The 12,256-nt window shown below is 44.5% G+C and overlaps 1 long non-coding RNA gene across 1 annotated transcript; it reads right to left on the reverse strand.

Moving 5' to 3' along the window:
• Nucleotides 1–4,999: 4,999 nt before the first annotated feature.
• LOC111856672 (uncharacterized) lies at nt 5,000–11,769 on the reverse strand. The gene is made up of 3 exons (XR_002841189.2): nt 11,155–11,769; nt 11,036–11,065; nt 5,000–10,699 (listed from the first exon to the last, which is right to left on the reverse strand). It is a non-coding gene; the product is annotated as an uncharacterized lncRNA (long non-coding RNA).
• Between the last annotated feature and the right edge of the window lie 487 nt (nt 11,770–12,256).

Consider the following 12,256-nt stretch of genomic DNA (forward strand, 5'->3'; position numbering starts at 1 on the left):
GAGTATGTTACCCTGCAAATAAACCCCTCTTGCTCATATCCACAGCTTCCTTTGCCTGCTTCCCTGTGCCGATCGTGACACTTAGCATATGTGTCTCGGGATGCATGGATGTTCTTCTCTTAAATGGGGCCTGGGAATCAAAAATTGTGTAGCCTACATGTCTGAGAGAAAATTGTTCATGTTTTGGTAGAAAGCATTTAATTTATAACATAAGAACATAAGAAAATTACCAATAAAAGAGGATGCCATTCGGCCCATCAAGCTCATATGGAGAGAACTTGACTAATAGCTCAGAGTTGTTAAAATCTTATCTAGCTCTGATTTAAAGGAACCCAGGGTTTTAGCTTGCGCTAAACTAGTAGGAAGACTATTCCATACTCTAACTACACGCTGTGTCAATCAGTGCTTCCTCAAATTCATTTTAAAATGTTCTCCCGCTAATTTCCACTTATGGCCACGAGTTCTAATGTTTAAACTAATATTGAAATAGCCATTTGGCTAAACAGCATCCAGACCTGTTAGAATCTTATATACCTGGATCATGTCCCCCCCTTAGTCTCCTTTGCTCAAGGCTAAACAGATTCAGCTCAGCTAACCTCTCCTCATAAGACATTCCTCTAAGATCAGGAATCATTCTTGTAGCCCTACACTGCACCTTTTCCAAGGCAGCAATGTCCTTCTTAAGGTATAGTGACCAAACCTGCACACAATATTCTATGTGGGGCCTTACCAAGGAATTATATAATCGTAGCATCACTTGACTTAAATTCCACACATCTAGAGATGTAACCCAATATCCTATTGGGCGAGAGTGGGACATGGAAGCATCAACATACACACCGAGATCTTTCTCATAATCAGCTACCTTTATCAGCTACACACTTATAACAAATACAATTTCATAAAAATTGGTTCAGAATTAATCGCATTACAGTGGATTTTGCAGAGAAGTCTGCTTCTCTCAGTATTCATTGTATTTGTTTACTAGTGGCTATTGACCACTCCAATATGGCGGATGCACAGACACAAAGTGGCAACAGCCAGCAGCAGCCAATGAGGTGCCTTCATGTTTATATCTATGGGCAGAGGGGGCGCCTTGGTGTGGTGGCCATGTTGGCTGCACCTGGGAATTCCAGAGTGGCTTGCGGCCATGGCAAATGGGTGGGCGTGGCCGCTAGACCACCTCTGATTCCAACACTCAGCACAAGAGATAAGGATTTGATTCAGCTTAACCCTCATCTCAGCACTGCTGGCGTTAAGGGTTCTGTTTCTGTGGTAGATGTTCCATGTTATTGGATTCTGCTGAAATGGTCTTTGGATTTTTATGAGGATTTAACAGTTATTACTCCTCTGTGGCTTGGCTCTTAATGAGCGATACAGTCCTTCACGCACAAAGAGATCATAAAATGGCATTGATATGAAGACCAAAGCTACCATCAGGTCTGCTTCTGAACTTTGATCACGGACCATGCTTATTCTTCATTTCCTGGGCTTTTGATAGCTGCCACAGACGTTGCTGAGATGTCACAGCATTGTTCCATCACCGCCAGCGGCTTCCTGGGAGGTCAAGCAACCAGTTATGGCCTTTTGGTCTTTGGAGATAGTCTCTTAAAATCAAATGGCATAGAAACCCACAAACTCTCTAAATTAATGTAAGTACGTAAGTATAAACTTACCACAACATTCCACACAAAATAAATTAATACTTCAATCAAAGCAAAGCAATTAAGTTATTTATCATAAAGGCTTGTTTTAAGAGAAATTCTTAATATATAGCCAAACAGGAACAAATCAATATTTGTAGAAATCTACTAACAGCTTTTACAGTAAAATATGGTTTCATTAGGAGTGTGGCACATAAAAGTTCAGTGTCGCAGTGGGTCGATATCAGGGGTTATCACCACAACCTGGAGGCAGTGACCCAGAGCTCTGTGGGTCGATGATGGTGTGGTCCATGTGTTGGTGGGTGGAGGGGTGTCACCTGACAAGGCTACTCCCCATCATACATTTCAGGCTTATTTTTCATCAAGAGTCTCCCCCCTCATAAGGATAATTTTTTTTTTTTGATAAACTCACACTCTGCCCCCCACCTCCCCAGTGAAATGATGCTTTATTTGCCATTTGAACTACTATACTGTAATGTGTTTGTTTCCACATATCCAATCATGTTCTCCTTTCTTTATGACCCATACATACACACAGGTGAGAATGAAGCTTTGGGTCTGAGTGCAAGGTCAGCCATTTATCCGGAGCCCTTGAAGCAGTTTTCAGGGGGGATAAGGGTCTTGCTCAAGGGCCCAAAGGAAATGTGGCTGGTCTCCAGAGTTTGGGATTTGAACTGGCAACAGAGGCCTAAACTACCAAGACACACATCATCTTCAAATCTGGGGGCCAGCTCCATCCCTGCTTTATTCCTTCAGCTCACAGGCACTGGCTTCCTGACCTAAATTCTGGACCGTACCTCAGCGCTCATCTCCTGCCATTGTCCTTCCTTCTCTACTCCTCCCCACCAGTGAGAAGCACCCCCCCCCCCCCTTTGAGGAGACCCAGTCAGATGATGCACTGAATGTGAAGGGGGGGATGTGAGCCGGCAGGACTATCAGACACCAGAGGCAAACTCCTCCAGATTTAACAATGTGGCATTACTGGAATGGAGTAGCGTAACCATGACAATCGCCATGGGAGACGCCTCCTGCAGTAGGTGCTCGCATGAGATGCTGAAGGACATCCATAAAACATCTCATTAAAGCAAAACAGCAGCAGTCTGAATTTCAAGGATGCAGGAAGCATTTTGGTGAGTCGACATTAAACAGTGGTTTGATTTTCATTTTAATCACATGACTGTGAAATATGTTGGTAGGCATCAAAATGAGAGAAGTTTTTATATGAGTTTCTCTTAGTCTCAGTATCCCAGCAACCTCACCTAACTGTCTGTGGCTTGGTATGTGGCTCAGCCAGTTGGACTTTCATGCCTGTGATTGAATGGTTGTGAGTTTGAATCCCATGCTTGGAAGAATTGTCACCCCTTTGTTGGGCCTTTGACCTCCAAAATGCTCCCCAGGACATTTGATGAAAGTCTGTCCCCAAGCTTGGCTCTCCCTTCTATTTACAAGGCCATAGGATCCTGGGGAGACATATACCTGCAATACTTAATTTGGCTTCATTAAATAAACCTTGCCATTGTCTATATGATTGTGTCTGTCCTAAAATAGGAAAGCAAGATGGGAAATGCAAAACAAAAAACATGCCAATGTACTTGTACAAATGGCGAATAAAGCTTCCTTTCACTGTGGGTTTGACTCTTTCAATGCCTCATGATGAACTCCCTGTACCTCCCCGTACCCTGAAGACAGATCCCCCTCTTCTGTTAGAGAGGTGCTGAATTCCCCCTGCAGAGCGTGACGGGTGTGGGGTGACAGTGACTGGCACCCTGACCAGCCAGCAGGTGTCCTTGCAGACGACGGTGACCACATTTATCTGTAAACCAGACATCGGTGCTGCTCCAGTTATTCCAGGTGTAATTGGACGGCCTTGGAGACTTGGATGCTTGGGCCCCGGAAACCATGTTTGATTCAGCTCATATACTTAAGTTGCTCATCACAATATTTATGTTGAAAGAGGAGATTAAATGTCACACCTCAGAAAGAGACCGTGGCCCTCTTCTTCTGGCGGACAACATGCGTGTGGGGGCGAGGGTCCAAATTTCTTTGGCTTGTTGTTTGCCTAATATGGAGGGTGGTGTAGCAACCTGTATGAAATTATTTTAATGGGGTCTGGTTTCATGTAGCCCTCAGCATGGGGAGTGTAACCGGGGGGATTCTGTGCCTAACATTTGAGGCCAGATTGGATACAGGGTACAACATATGAGTCTAGAGCTTCTCAACCACAGCAGGGAGGATTTATAATTGGAAAACCCCCGCTGGTGTAAAGAATTTAGGTTTGGGGTATGGAGAGTACACATTCTTCACAGAGGGAATGGTCTGGAGTTAAAAAGGGCCTTTGATGAATTTGTGAAGGCCGTTGGGAAATATTGCAACAGCATCTCTGTCCATTGGGAAAGCAACATTTTACTGCTGAGGGAGCGGTGACTTTGTTTGTTAGCTGTAATGACCTTCCTTGGAGGGTCACATGACTTCCTTTCAGATAATGTTTTATAATCAGATTAGCCCTAATCAGAAAGTAAAATGGTTCCAAGTAAAATACAACATCTACATGGGCATGCTTTCAGGTTCGCTCAAGTCCAGAGGCAGCAAATTATGTGCTTGTTTCAGTTTCTTTCAGCCATGTTTAATCGGTGTTTGTGGATTTCTGGCCAGCCATGACGCAGTCAGGCCGACTGTGGGAGACGAAATCACCCGTCTCAGCACCCTGCTGCCCCATACGAGATAATATTCCCAGATTGCTTTCTGATGGGGTGCTGTTAAGTCTGACTAGTGCTATTTAAACCCCTTTACCTGAAAACCGTACCCCACCCCAATATCCCTGCACAAACTCTGTCATGCACAGGTCTGTGACTAGTCTTGCTCATAGGTTTTTGTTCTAATTATATTTTCTATTGTTCATACAAAGAGGTGTTTGTGTAGCATGCAATATCATCATAATAAGCCCTTGGTTGTCTACTTGATTATATCTTTCTGGAAGTGGGATGTAATTAGTAACAGACTAGCAAATATGTGCAGGTATGTGAGACACGTTTCATAGTCCTGGGTGTCTCCCTGTCTCAGCTTTACTGATACCTTCTAGCACGTTCCGCAGAGTATGCTTACAATCTTGTGCAGCCTACTATTTTTATCTGCAGGTCCTTAGTGATTTAGTAATCTCTGGTGTAGGTAACATAATTATTTGTCTCGATGCTTATAGTGCAAAGACTATAAACATTATTGAGTTAGGCTTAGAATTGTTAGATTTTTTTAAATTTCAGTTTTAATTCATAGATTTTTAAGGTGTGTGTGTATGTGTTTCAGGTAACTTAGACAACACTATTGGGTGTGGATATCTATATGTTTCTTTTCATCTTTTATTACAGGCATTTAAAGTACAAGACACAAAGCAGATTGAATTAAATGGAACAAGCACAGTGACTATGTTGCAGTGGAGGTTATACATGAAAATAAATATACAAATTTCAATATTACCACATGCATGACCATTCTGTTGGATAACACCTCATTAGTAACACTGTATGTGACTGTGTTCAAGGTCAAGGTCAAGGAAGTTTATTGTCATTTGCATCGCATTTGCATGAGGTGGAACGAAATTGTGTGTGCACGGTCCTGGTTAACCCGATAAAACAAGAACATAATAAACAATAATGAATAATAAAGTAAATAAGAAAAAGTAAAGGAAGTACAACTTAAGTAATAAAAAAAGTGCACCAACTTAATACCAGTATGGCAGAGATATAATATAATTATAATTATAGCAGCAAATGAAGGCTGGATAGCTAGCACTTGTAAAGTAACGGTATCAGTAAAGTGGCAGTAGTGATTCGTCCATAAAGTAAAGTGCTTGTCCATCATCTGTTCAAGAGTCTTACAGCTACCGGAATAAAGCTGTTTCTCAGTCTGGTGGTTTTACACTTAATGCTCCTCAACCTCCTGCCTGAGGGGAGTGGGACGAAAAGTGTGTGTGCTGGGTGAGTCAATGACTTCAACACTAAGAATTGTCACGAAATTTCACACAGACATGGTTGAATAAATGATCATCGGAGTCCTTCATGATGCAGGTGGCTCTCTTCCTGCATCTGGAGGTGTATATGTCCGTGATGGTGGGGAGGCTGACTCCGATGATTCTCTGTGCAGCCTTCACCACCCTCTGCAGAGCTTTCCTCTCTGCTGTAGTGCAGTTTCCGTACCACACGTTGATGCCGGAGCACAGAACACTCTCCACCGCGCATCTATAAAAGGAGATGAGGACTGAGCTCCCCAGACCTGCACGCCTCAGCCGCCTCAGGAAGTAGAGCCTCTGATGTGCCTTCCTGACCAAACTGGAAGTATTGTTGTTCCAGGAGAGGTTGGTACTTAGGTGCATGCCCAGGTACCTGTAGCTGGGTACTACTTCCACTGCAGATCCTCCGACATGCAGGGGGGGGTGTGAGTATCTGCCCTTCCTGAAGTCCACGATCATCTCATTCGTCTTCTTCCCATTTATGCAGAGATTGTTTTTCCTGCACCAGTCCTCCAAGTGTTCCACCTCCTGCTTGTAGCCAGATTCATCATTGTTTGTGATGCATCCAACCACAGCTGTGTCGTCCGCAAACTTTACAATATGACAGCCTGGAAGGTTAGTTGAGCAGTCATATGTAAGCAGCGTAAACAGGAGGGGGCTTAGCACACAGCCCTGAGGGGAGCCAATACTGAGGACTATGAGAGATGAGGAGATATTGTGGATCCTCACAGACTGTGGCCTGTTGGTCAAAAAGTCCAGAACCCAATTACAGAGAGAGGAGCTCAGTCCAAGAGTGAATAGTTTGTTAACTAAGGTCTGAGGGATTATAGTGTTGAAAGCGGATGTGAAGTCCACGAAGAGCAAACGGACATAGGAATCCTTCCGCTCCAGGTGGGTGAGTATTATGAACCACAGAAGAAATGGCGTCCTCTGTGGATCGGTTCTTCCGGTAAGCGTACTGGTGTGAGTCCTCGGTGATATTGATAGTGGCTTTGACGTGGGCCATGATCGGTCTTTCAAAACATTTTGTGACAATCGGAGTGAGGGCTACTGGCCGTTACTGCAGAGCTCTTAGGGACCAGGATGATGGTAACAGTCTTCATGCAGGTGGGGACAACTGCCTGGATGAGAGAGAAGTTAAAGATGTCTGCTAGGACCTCAGAGAGCTGGTCAGCGCAGTTCCTCAACACCCGCCCAGAGATGTTGTCCAGGCCAGAAGCTTTGTGGGGGTTAATCCTCTTGAGGGTCCTCCTTACTTCCGCTACGGACACGCAGAGTGTTTCTTCTCCTGATGGTGGGAGAATCTAGTGCTGGGCGTTAGAGTCCTCAAAGCGGGCATAGAACCTGTTGAGAACCTCAGGCAGAGAAGGGTCCCTAGGGTATTGTGTGTCTCCGGTGTTGTAGTCTGTAATGCACTTAATACCCTTCCACATACTGCGTGGATCCTGGGAAGAAAAATGACCCTGAATCTTCTGTGCGTATGTGGCTTTGGCTCTCTTAACGCCTGCAATCAGCTCTCTCCTGGCTCTCCTGAGTCTATGTGTATCTCCGGACCTGAAGGCGGCATCCCTGGCCCTCAGCAGTGAACAGACTCCTGCATTCAGCCAGGGTTTCTGATTAGGGTAGCACATCACGGTCTTAGTGGTAGTAATATCCTCCACACACTTCCTAATGTAGCCGAGGACAGCAGATGTGTACTCTTCCAGATCCAACTCCCCCTCATGCACAGCAGCATCCCTGAAGACCTGCCAGTCTGTACATTTGAAACAGTCCTACAGTATAGAGTCTCCATCCTTGGGCCACACAGTGATGGTTTTCTTTGTGGGTTTGGAGCGTCGTAGTGGGGGGTGGTAGACAGGGGCCAGCATAATGCAGATGTGGTCGGAGAGGCCCAGGTGGGGGCAGGGTACTGCTCTGTATGCGTCTCGTATGCTGGTATAAACACGGTCCAGCGTGTTATTACCCCGTGTTGGTATGTTGACGTGCTGATAAAACCTAGGCAAAATGTCTGTCAGGTTTACGTGGTTAAAATCCCCAGCCACCACGTAGAACGCTTCCGGGTGCTTGTTCTGAAGTGAGCTAATGTTGTTGTGTAGCTCCTTCAGTGCGTTGGTAACATTAGCATCCGGTGCTATGTAAATGGCTATGACAAACATCACCAAGAACTGACGAGGTAAATATAAAGGACGACATTTCACAGTCATAAATTCTAAATCCTCAGAGCAGTGGCTGTTTATCATCACACAGTTCGTGCACCAACCTTTGTTTATATAGACGCATAAGCCCCCCCCCCCTCGGGCTTTCCCCGTTAGCGAGTTGCGGTCCGCGTGGAAGACCTGCCAGCCGGAGATCTGAAAGCCTGAGTCTGGCATGTTGTCCTGTAGCCATGTTTCTGTGAGAATAGTATACAGCAGTTCCTCATCTCCATTGAAACACTCATCCTCAGCCGCAAAAGGTCCAGCTTGTTGTCCAGAGAGCGAACGTTGGCCAGGAACAGGGACGGAATCGGCGGTCTGCAGCCATTAGCCTTTAGCCTCGCTAGCACACCACCGTGCTTCCCTCTCTTCTGCCTCCGCTCACAGCACTTCCTCTTCCCCTTTGCCCGCTGCGCTCTGTTCCGCCATGCCGATGTCCGTAGGAGCTGCAGTTCGCTTAACGTAGATCTGAGTTTATGGTCAATGGTCAAGTTGTTATTCTTGTAACCAAACCTTCCTTTAAGCTCAAAAATTCGGTTCGATTATATGTTATACGCTTGAAGCGGGTGAAAGAAGTATTAAAAGAAGTATTTAAAGTATTAACAAAGGCGGGTTTCCCGGGAGCGCGAGTAGCCGCTGCACTACTGTGCGCCGCCATTTTCACTAATTTTCATTAATGTAGCGTATTTTTGGCTTACTTTACATTAGTCTTTATTGTCCCAGCAGGGCACCTGGACAATAACGTTGAATAAAGAGACAAGCTAGCATGTTTAATTCATAGAGCAGTTTACAGTGATTATTTCCCCTTTGTATAAATCATTCCTGTCAGGACTCATTGGTGATGGTGGAGATTAAGGCCTGCAATTTTAATTTCTCTGCCAGCCTGTTCACAACGAGGGCAGGTAATGTTTAATACAGAAACGTAATTACTGAGACCCAATGCCTGAGGACTCTTGGGGAAGAGAGTTTGCAAACCTTCATTTGCTGATCCTCCTCCTGACCAAGCTAATGCTAACTGCTAACCTCCACCAATGCTCTGGGTGTCTGCCCTTGTGAAAATGATATTTCAGCACTTTCTTGCTATAGTTTTGGGATTCTGTGACACGTTAGATAAATAGTAAACTGTCACTGGACCCCAAATAGGAAGCAGGCCTGTTTCAAGAGCCAGCACGCTTATGGGAGAATGTGCAGGTAGATATGGTTCTGAGGAAGGTGCTGGGGCCGGGCTGTGTGACCAGGGAGGGCAGTGTGCACTGACACACATAGCGAGGTTGGCATAAACTTTATTATCAGGGGGTTAAACACAGTAACGTGGATGAGTCACTACAGCCCAGACACAAACAAGAGTAAGAACATAAGAACTATACAAACGAGAGGAGGCCATTTGGCCCATCGAGCTCGCTTGGGGAGAACTTAACTAATAGCTCAGAGTTGTTAAAATCTTATCTACCTCTGATTTAAAGGAACCCAAGGATTCAGCTTGCACTATGTTATCAGGAAGACTATTCCATACTCTGACTACACGCTGTGTAAAGAAGTGCTTCCTTAAATCCAGTTTGAAATGTTCTCCTGCTAATTTCCACCTATGGCCACGAGTTCTTGTATGGCCACGAGTTCTCTTGTTGAACTAATGCTGAAGTAACTATTCGGTTGAACAGCATCCAAACCTTTTAGAATTTTATAGACCTGGATCATGTCCCCCCTCAGTCTCCTTTGCTTGTGGCTGAACAGATTTAGCTAAACTAACCTTTCCTCGTATGACATTCCTCTAAGACCAGGAATCATTCTTGTGGCCCTATGCTGCACCTTTTCTAAGGCCGCAATGTCCTTTTTAAGATATGGTGATCAAACCTGCACACAATATTCTAGGTGAGGTCTCACCAAGGAATTGTATAATCTTAGCATTACCTCCCTTGACTTAAACTCCACACACCTGGAGATATACCCCAACATCCTATTGGCCTTTTTTATTGCTTCTCCGCACTGACGAGAATGAGACATGGAAGCATCAACATACACACCAAGGTCTTTCTCATAATCAGCCACCTTTATTTCAGTAGGTCCCATAAAATACCTGTACTTTATATTTCTGCTCCCTACATGGAGTACCTTACATTTGTCTATGTTAAATTTCATCTGCCAGGTATCAGCCCAGTCACTAATTAAATCAAGATCCCGCTGTAGTTGCTGAGCCGCTAGTTCAGTATCTACCTAACTGCCTGGACGGTTTGTGTAAAAACAGCTTCACCCCTGCAGTAGAGGCAGAAAGAGCACATTAAACCCAACCAACTGTTTAGCCAAATCACTATTCAACTTTAGTATCTCATAGAAAATAATTAGCAGAGTCAAAGCACCGTTAGCAGTATAAGTCCTTGGGAACTAATAAAAAGACAAAAGAGAAAATAACTGAATACCTTCTCAGAGATACACAGACCTTATGAGGTACCTCCCCCTCCAAAGTGCTGACTCGCGTAGCTACAGATAAGCAGGCATCCTCCAGACAAACAGTAATCAAACAAAGACAAACAAAGGCTGAATATGGACTGTCAGGGCTTCTTATGGACTCACACCGGGTCAGTCCTCCAGACCCATCGGCGGGGTCTATGGTGTAACCCTGCTGTGATTCTTGATGGAGTGCAGTCATGGTCACTGTCAAATTGTATGTTAGTTGTAAATTGTATGTTAGTTATTTAGCAGATGCCTTTATCCACAGGGTCATCTAGTCCCAGGTAGGGATCGGCGATACCACTGATTTTCATTTCGATCCAAGTCGTTTCAAAACCAAGACTGGTATAGCCAATACCAATACTCATATTCAGTCCTTCCCAACCGAGATGCTAAAAAAGGGGGGGGGGGGGGGATTACCACCTTGTAGTAATTCATGTCCTGCTCTCTGTGATATAGGCATTTTAATTACCAAGACAAGGCAAGTTAATTTGTATAGCACAATTTAGACACAAGGCAATTCAAGGTGCTTTACAAAGGCAAAAGGACACATTTAAAGACATTAAAATCACATTTTAAAGACAAATAATAATAATAATAATTAAATTTAATTTAAATAACTAAAAGCCATGCAAATAGTTAACTGAAAAGTTATATTGACTAAACTGATTTAATTGAAAAACTGCAGCAAATAGTAATGTTTTAACCCTTGATTTAAATGAGCTTACAGTTGTAGCAGACATCAGGTTTTCAGGAAGCTAGGTTAAAAAAAACAACATTTTAATGTTAGAATCAATTTTCAAAATGAAACATTCGGGTCAAAATATCAATATCAAACCACGCATACTTAGTCTCTGGAGAAAATGGAGGTTAAGAACCTTGCTCAGAGGCCCAACATTGAAATAACACTTCCGATCACAAACAGCCCAGAACATTTTCAGCCCATTTGCAGACAGCCCGGAACATTTTCCTGATTCAGTTCAGAGAACAGTGCTTGCACTGTGGTGAGCTTGGGGAATGGTTTCATTCATCCAAGCTCTTCCAGATCATTCTGCACTCAGGCACAATGTCCTGCACTCCTTTGTGACACCAGCAAGACTCCGACTGCCGCTTGCACATGCTGTACACGCCACACACACTATGCTGTCAAAGGAGGGGGTGTTTTAGTGTGCCAGATGTTTGCTCTGTGTCGACAAGTCACGGCAGGTCACGAGCACTCCAACAATGTGAGTGAGATGGGGTTTCCTGGAGCCCTATGGCAGGCCTTGACACCCTCACCTGTAGCTTAACGGCCCAAATTATTAGTAAAGTTGGAGATGAGACCCTGACACCCATCTGCCGGCTCAGGGGTGCTTTACCGGGAGGGAGGCCGTGCAGACAGCTGTGCCAGATGATTCCTGGTCCTGACGTCAGGACCTGGCCTGTGCTGCCAAGCTCCTGGGAGAATCACAGTTTACTGCATGCATACACACCTACGTCGGTGACAGAGGCGGGAGAAATTTATGATTCCTGTAAAAATTCTTCTTCTACACCATTATTACCATGGATTTCACTGTTAAGAGTGTCAGGGTTGAAGCACAAATGTCGATGTGTGTGTGCGTGTTTGTCTGTGTGCTTGTGTGTGTTATCCCCAGTGGTCTGTTATCAGCAGCAAACAAACCTCTTTGTGGCAATCACATAATCACATGTGTGTAACAGCAGCTAAGCAGTTCCCTGTGATGTTATGGTGTTATAATAATGTGTGTGCGGGGAACCGAGGGTATCAGAGAGCAAAGGCAGTAGGGTCGAGAAATAAGTGAAGAGCAATTGTGTTATTGTGACCATCCTGAGAGTAAAAACAGCTTAACACCAACCAGCGCAGACCAAGAGAGGAATGCTAAATAAAATAGATGTAAATAGGCACACCTTCCAATGGCGACTTGGCCCTTGTGTTCACTGAGTGTCATGAG

This window comes from Paramormyrops kingsleyae, chromosome 1, assembly GCF_048594095.1.
Source record: "Paramormyrops kingsleyae isolate MSU_618 chromosome 1, PKINGS_0.4, whole genome shotgun sequence".
NCBI lineage: Eukaryota > Metazoa > Chordata > Actinopteri > Osteoglossiformes > Mormyridae > Paramormyrops > Paramormyrops kingsleyae.